We start from the raw sequence: 7,684 nt of genomic DNA on the forward strand, positions 1-7,684 counted from the left end.
AAAGACAGATAGGTCTGTCAGCTCAGTTAAGGGAGCTGTACCACATCAAGAGGCTTTACAGTGCTGTATAAAGTAAGGGTGATGGTTTCAGGGTAGAAGGTGGGGCTGAAGCTGAATTTCATATGTACCTCTCATTCAATTAAAAGGCAATCCAGAAAACCTACTGAATAAAACCATTACTATTCTATTCATAATGATTCAATTACCTTTAAATATTTGTGAAAGATTGGCCAGGATAAGCAGACTGGTTTTAATTTCTTATTTTTTGTCCTTAGGTAGTGGTTATTTTCACTTTCCCTGCTTATATCTGACTCTGCTACTATGTCACTAGATCTCAGAAATGGGACTGAGGTGAGCATGTGGTAACCCTCAAGGTCTCTGCCATGGCACCCACATTAACAGTCCTTTTGGCTAATGGAGGTACTGCTGCACTGAATTTGTCCCTGTCATCATCCAACCCAACTTCTCGTACTGACTTCTTGACCTTTTACTAACTTTTTTGGCATAGACTGTGATATAACTGGAATTTTTTTTTTTTTAATGTTCAACACAAAAGAGACAATTAAGATGCCAGCTGCATTGCTCGAGATTTTGTTTATTTTGGAAATCTGTAAGGAACACAATCAGTTTCTAAGACATAAATTCTCCCATTGACTGCAGAAAAAAGAGGAAAGCTATAATGCCACAGCAAAGACAAAGAAGATGAATGATCTATCACATTTACCCATGTCTGACAAGATGTCTTCTGTCACATCTAATGTTTGGTTAGTGACTGGGATGGGTGAGGAGCAATGTGTGAAAATACACATACACCTTATGTGTTGTGTAATGTTCTTGCATTGGTTGCCTGCACCAGCTGAATCAGAAAGCTGTGATGGGGTGGCCTTGCAGCAGACTATGGGAAAGGCCAGAGCTTTGGGTTCATGTGGATCCAGTCATGCTAGTAAAACAGCAGGGAGGTTCACAAATGCATTGATGGTTGAGAATGACAAACATATGAGTAAACCATTAACTGAGGGAATTTCTCCTATAGAAGGCATACAGAAAGGAACTGGTTTGGAAGCAATCAGAACACTCAATACAATCACTCACAACATGTGTGAAATGCAGGCCTGATAAGCAGTGCTGCTTGTTGTAACCCCAAATTTCTGTCCTTTGGGTAATCTCCAAGCTCCAAATATTTTCTTTCACTGCTGGGCTGCAACAAAAATGAAAGTATAAATATCAGGTTTTAAGTAAAGAATGTTTTTATAAGATTGAATTGCCTCTCAAATATATAATTTTTAGTAAAAGGAGTACAAGAGCAATCAAGTCTAACCAAAAAGTCCTGAAAACAAAGATGCAAAATGCTTTGTTCTTTTCTGCCCTATAAAATGTGTGAAGTAGGTTCTCACTAAACAGTCTCACACAGACTGATATTCCTTAACACAAAGTTTGTTTCTTTTGTAATGCTTCGACAAAGCCAAGTCAGAGATTTCATATATACCCAGTGCATATATAATTTTCATATCAATGAGAAATTTTGGAAGCTGTTGGGGTTTTAGTTTAGTCCTAGTTTTTTTCCTGTTAAAGGAATTTTTTCCCATATGCATGTTGCTAGGGGAAAAATGGCTGTACTTAAGAAAGATAAAAGAGCTGCCCATTGGGGGTGGGGTGGGCCTGGCTACTCCTTTGTTTCACCTGGGTGTGGGGTCAGTTCGCTCTCAGCGTTCAGAGAGAGGAGCTGCAGAGAAAAGAGCTGCTTTTTCTTTCTGCTGGAAACAACGCCGGGATCCCAAAGCCGCTTTCCCTGCCCTGCTGGAGGCCGGGCTGTGGCCGCCCTGCCCCGCTGCCGCTTCCAGCCTTCACTACATGTTAGCCGTGCTCGCCCTGCCTGCCCGACCTCCGGGGGATTCCCCATTTGGATACATCTCATCTGGCCTCCGGGATTTGTGCTCGTCCCTGCCGCTCCAGCCTGCCGTTCCAGCCCGCCGTTCCAGCCCGCCGTTCCAGCCCGCCGCTCCAGCCTGCTGTTCCTGAGGGTCTGGCCGGACACCGGGATCGGCTGCCCAGGGGTTTGTGAAGCCTTTGTTCCATCCCTTCCCGGGATCCCAGGGCACCGGTGCCGCGTGCTCCCCGAGCTCGCTCCGGAGCGCCCCCTGCAGCCGCGGGGGAACCATCGCACCTGCCCTGCTCACCGGGAGCCGCCAGCGCCCCTGCCGGCTGCGAGCGGAACTGCACCCGAGGGGAAAGGGCCCGACAGCCGAGAAGGCTGGCACTGGGTTTGTGATTGTTTGCTGTTACTGCCATAGTTGTTGTTTGTTTGACTGGTTATACACATATAGGTATATAATAGTAAAGAACTGTTATTCCTATTTCCCACATCTTTGCCTAAAAAGCCCCTTGATTTCAAAATTATAATAACTTGGAGGGAAGGGGGTTATATCTGCCACTTCAAGGGAGGCTTCTGCCTTCCTTAGCAGACACCTGTCTTTCAAAACCAAGACAGAAGCCTGGTAGATGAAAATTTGGTATGTTCATTTGACTGAGAAGTCACAAAGAAATAGAGGAAAACCCCAGTGTTACATCATCTGAAGAACTGCAAGGCCTAGGAGTCCTTTCAGGGTGCTTGTACATCCACCGTGAACAGTTATCAGAGATGCTTAATCTACAGACAGGGTCCCTTTATCTGAGGCATTGGGGCTAAAGATGAGCAGATAAGTGAACATAAAGAAAGTGTTTCTGCTTCTGCAGCTGCACAGATCCCTGCAGAGCCATATCATCCATCTCGGTGTTGTACCCCCAGGGCTTTCAGCCTGGAAATACCAACCCAGTCTCAGCCTAGCATGAAAGCACCAGGGCTGCTGCTGGCCTGCATGACTTTAAAAACATTGTGAAGTTGCATTTTCTTGGCACTGCACATGAGCTAGGAAACCAACGCAAAAACTGGGGACCCAGCACATGGCTAAGCCTCAAGGCGCAGTCTCTCAGGTTATACATTGTCAGTTCCACTCATGCTGTCCTGTGAACGAGGGAGGTCCTTTCATGATCATTGTGCAGAGCAGGAAAGAGAAAGTGTAGAAGTCATGTCCTGTAGTACAGTTAGACATTTCACAAAGTTAGTGGAAATTACTTACAAGTTGGATCACAAAGGACCTAACTTACTTGCCTAAAACAGAACGGAAAGGCTTGGATAGCAGGCAGACTTCAGTTTGGGTAATTCTGGTACCTAATGCCAAGAAAACCAGCTCTCAAATGGGCAGCTGGTTTTAGCACTAGTGCAGTCATGTCAGACCACAGTACAAGCAAGGCAAGGCTGGTCCATCATCAAAAAGAAAGATGGTCATACTCTTAGTTTATTTAGCCAAATGTTTTATATGTCAATGCAAATATATTTATATTTATTTACTTTATATTTTATATAAAAATATAAAATAATTTAAAATATAAATACTTCTTACATACTATTTTCTGTTCCACATAAAATATTTGGATTCTTTCTCTTTAAGCACAAAGGTTTGAAATCTAGTATAATGGAAAGCAAAGGTGCTGGAGCAATATCTGACATAGGCAGACACCCATGGGATTCTTCTCACACATCATTGACCCATTTCTGTGTCTCAAAATTGTTTCAAAAAATAAAGTCTCAGCAACTTTTTACAAGCTGAATAAACAGCCATGCTATTTTCTAAAGTTAAATCTGATCAGCAGTTTCTCTTGTTGCACAAGTCTGTTCTTTTATACTTAGATGAACAGCTTATTTTATGTTTTTTAAAAGACCTGGTCCCTAAAATTTGTCATCTAAAAGACAGATGTATAGAACACAAATTATACTGAGAAATGTAGGAGCATATACATGAGTTCCCTTGTATTCATTTTTCTTATCACATAAAGTGGGTCTAGAAAGCTAAATGTGGGTAATAGACTATTCCTGCTAAGTCATCTTAGGAGTAAGAATTTATTTTTTCAAACTAAGGTTTATTAGTATACCGTAGAGTGAAAGAAGCTATTGTCTCCCATTTAGTTTACTATATAAAATATATATAGTTAGAGGTACATATCTAGTTAGAGTTATTTGGAAGAAACATGGATGGTTCCTTCACTTCTGAAATCACATTTTCCTCTAAAGTTAAAATAGAAAGATTGGTTTACAGAGTGTTTGCAGTTAGTTTTTATTACGCACTGCTGGTTTTATAGCCCAGCATTTTATGATGTTCTGTGAAACTAACCTAGAAGCATCCCACATGTTCTTATCATCCAAAAGTCTAACCCTCCAGTCTTTTTCTAGGTAATACTCTGTAGTGGTTTGGTCCAAAATACTCATTACTGTTTATCTGCTGTGAGATAAGAATTAGGAGAAATGCAAAACAGGCACCAAACTTGAAAGAATATAAAGAAGTTTATTAACAGACCTAAAAGAAGAAAAAAAATTATACCACCTTCAGAACTCTCCTCCTCCCCCCACCTTCCTCCCTTCTCCCACTGACAATGTGAAAAAACAACCCTTAAGATGTTCAGTCTGTTTACCACTTCCATAATAACCTTGTTCAGTCCATTTAGAAAGAGAAGTCTCTTCTTGCTCATGCTATGAAAACATTATCACAACGAGACAGCCGCCCGCTTCCAAATATCGTTCAGTCCATTTAGGAAGAGGAGTCTCTCTACCTGCGTGTGAGTCCTTTCCCCCGACTTGCAGCTTTTCCCGCAACTGCTTTCGAGGGTCCACTCTTGAAGTTTTTTGGGGTACAATTTTAAGGTTGAGCCATTCAGAAACAAAAACAGAGGCCCTTCTCTTTCCCTGGGAGCAAAGGGTCTTCATCATCTTCATCTTTAGGACTATCTCTGGGAGCATCTCTAGGAACTGAGGTTTTCTCCTTTCCCATTTGGAGCAAAAGTCCTCATCTGGTTCATCTCTACGGACTGAGGTTTTCTCCTTTCCCGTTTGGAGCAAAAGTCCTCATCTGGTTCATCTCTCCCTGTCCAAAGTTCTCATGAAATTACAGCTGCGTCAGCATCTGCCTATCTCAGCGCAGGTGCTTTTGCTCACGAGTTGAACACTCCACCCCCCATATCTTCATGAAATTACAACAGGATACTCTGATATATCATAGCTTCACAACAGACTTTCAGCTTTAAGCATCTCCTCTCTCTCTTCCCTCAGGTTTTCAGCTCTTCACAGCAATAAAAAGGGTTAATCTCACCTCGGCCTTGCAGCTTTGCAGCTGGAATGTTGAATTTTTCTTATCACAGTGGAGAGGGGGGAGAGCCGAGCCGCTCCGGCTGCCCACGGCAAGGCAGTGGGGGGGGGGTTCCATGGCTGGAACAGGTCCATGGCTTCAGGATGGCCGTGTCCCGGCCCGGCCTGGCTCAAGCAGGGCCTGGCCGGGCCCACTGGCCCCCACACGGGCCCTGCAGCCACCTGTCCCAGCGCCGGAAACGAGAGAGAGCTTGGGGGGGAGTTTGCCTATTCTTAAATGTGGATCACAGAGGTGATCACAACTTTAAGTGGCTTAGAGAATTGTCCATATTCAAACTGGCCAGCTGATAGGTTCTATCAGTTCCCAGAGGAAACTGTAAGCACCCCTCAGCAAGGACGTCCCTTCCGGGACTATGCTTGCTAACCTATGACATACTCTTAATGCAATTCTTGGTAATACCATAGAATTTGGCTTTAAAACATTCTTAGCTAATTTGATGTTTCTGTTTGCTTCATCAGTTTTAATTTCAGGTATGCCCTACTGCAACCAAATATGATGACAGCATCTTTCAGAAAATCATACTAGCTTCGCTCCACTAGTTTCCTTCCCTAAAATTTTGTTTTGCGCTCTTGTACCCCTTGTAACTCAGCTCTTTTTTACTGCTTTTTCTACTGATAGAGAGAACTTTACAATTCTTCCCACGTGTGTGGTAAATAAATGAAATCCAGTTAGCAACAACAATTAAACCAGGAAATGCTTTTGAAAAAATAAAAACCAGGAAAAATACTAAAGTAACCCTTTTGATACTGTAACAAGGACTTCTTTCCAGGTTCAAAAAATACTTTGAATTGCCCTGTGGACTGTTTTCTTTTTTCCTTTTTTTTTTTTTTCACAAAAAAATGCATAATGTACGGTCTCAAAAATTACAACATTTCTGTCTATAAAATCATTAGTGCCTGGAATTGTTTTTGAGAAAACATTTTCATGGCTCAGAAGGGGGATAAACTCACTTGAAAAAATTGATGTCCATCAGATTTCCCAGCTGCTGCTCTCATAGCCCTTGTGGTACCGTTTCTGTTTTGCGGGGGAATAGCAGCAGACTGGGCTGAGTAAGTGATCACCTTATGTATTATTAGAAACAAGGTTTGGGTAATGCTGGGCTGGATTTGGACAGAGAAGTCATGTGGCATTGCGACACAACTACACAATCTGAATTTCCAATATGGAGCAGACATTACCCTGTCCCCCATATAATTTGTCTTTTTATTCCATTTTGGTTCCAGGACACACAGAGCTGACATACCCCACAAGGAAGTGAGATTCATTTCACTAACTACTGGAAAACAGAATGGGAAATTATACTCAATAAGGCTGACTGAGAAGTTTTAAAAAATATAAAATATAACTCAATTTGAAAATCAATAAAAAAGCAGATTTATATCATTTCTCATTACAATCAGAGATAATTCTTCATAAATGCTGAACAGCTTCAAAGTATGTATTGCCTCATCTTCCAGGAAAGCCAGTTTTCTGTGAGACCCAACCTGCATATTATAATAAAGCAAGAACCTTAGAAGTATTTAGCTGTCCTGTTCCTGATCTAGACACACACTTTATGTGTTGTGCCTCCCTATCAGCCTGCAAGCACTCAGAAACCTTCCAGAGTGCTGGGTTGGGCTGTAGTCTTCCTTTCCAGAGCAGAAACTCTTGAGATGCACTGTTTCCCACCTGGATGGGATCGCTGGCCCCAGCTGCTGCAGTATCCCCCCCTCCCAACCCTAATTTGCACACTCCAAAACCTGATGAGGACATCCCTTCCCTACATGCCCCACAGACTCCCTGCTTGCACACAGGCATGTGTGTCATGAGGCCAAAATATTCACTGAGTCCTGAAGCACAGCAGCTTGAAAATGAGGATTAAAAAGACAAGATCCTAATTATACCAAGGCAGAAACTTTTCCTCTTCTTCTTCTAGCCCATTAGAAATACCAAGGAGTTTATCTTCAGAGTTCTCAGAGCCTTTGAGGTTATTTTTGTCCAGACAAATTAAATTCCTCTTTGCAAGTGACGGATATTTGTCTCACACGCAGGTAATCTGAAGAAATATATATTTCTTAACCATGAAAATTTATCAAGAGTCTGTTAATACTACATAGTGAGTGACTAATTTTGCCTAACATTTAGCAAGGTTCAGCATTGTTAGGCTGTAATGGATGCACCCAACAAGGCTTAGTTGCTTAGAAATCACAGCTCAGTGTCCAAGACAGCTCACATTGACTGCTGTCACAATATTGTTGTGAAAAGATCTGATGCCTTAGGATTTTAGCTTCTGTATTTTTCATATATCTGTAACCCTGTAATTCTTTAGTTATAATTCTTTATAACTCTAAACTCCATATGTAAAGTTAGCTACTGTTCTCCCATTTTGGTCAGACAAAACAATTCCTCTCTAGGCCTGGAAACCAAGGACACCTTACTGTCTCAGGCCCTGAGAAATGTAAAAAAAA

This window comes from Corvus moneduloides, chromosome 1 (assembly GCF_009650955.1).
Source record: "Corvus moneduloides isolate bCorMon1 chromosome 1, bCorMon1.pri, whole genome shotgun sequence".
Lineage (NCBI taxonomy): Eukaryota > Metazoa > Chordata > Aves > Passeriformes > Corvidae > Corvus > Corvus moneduloides.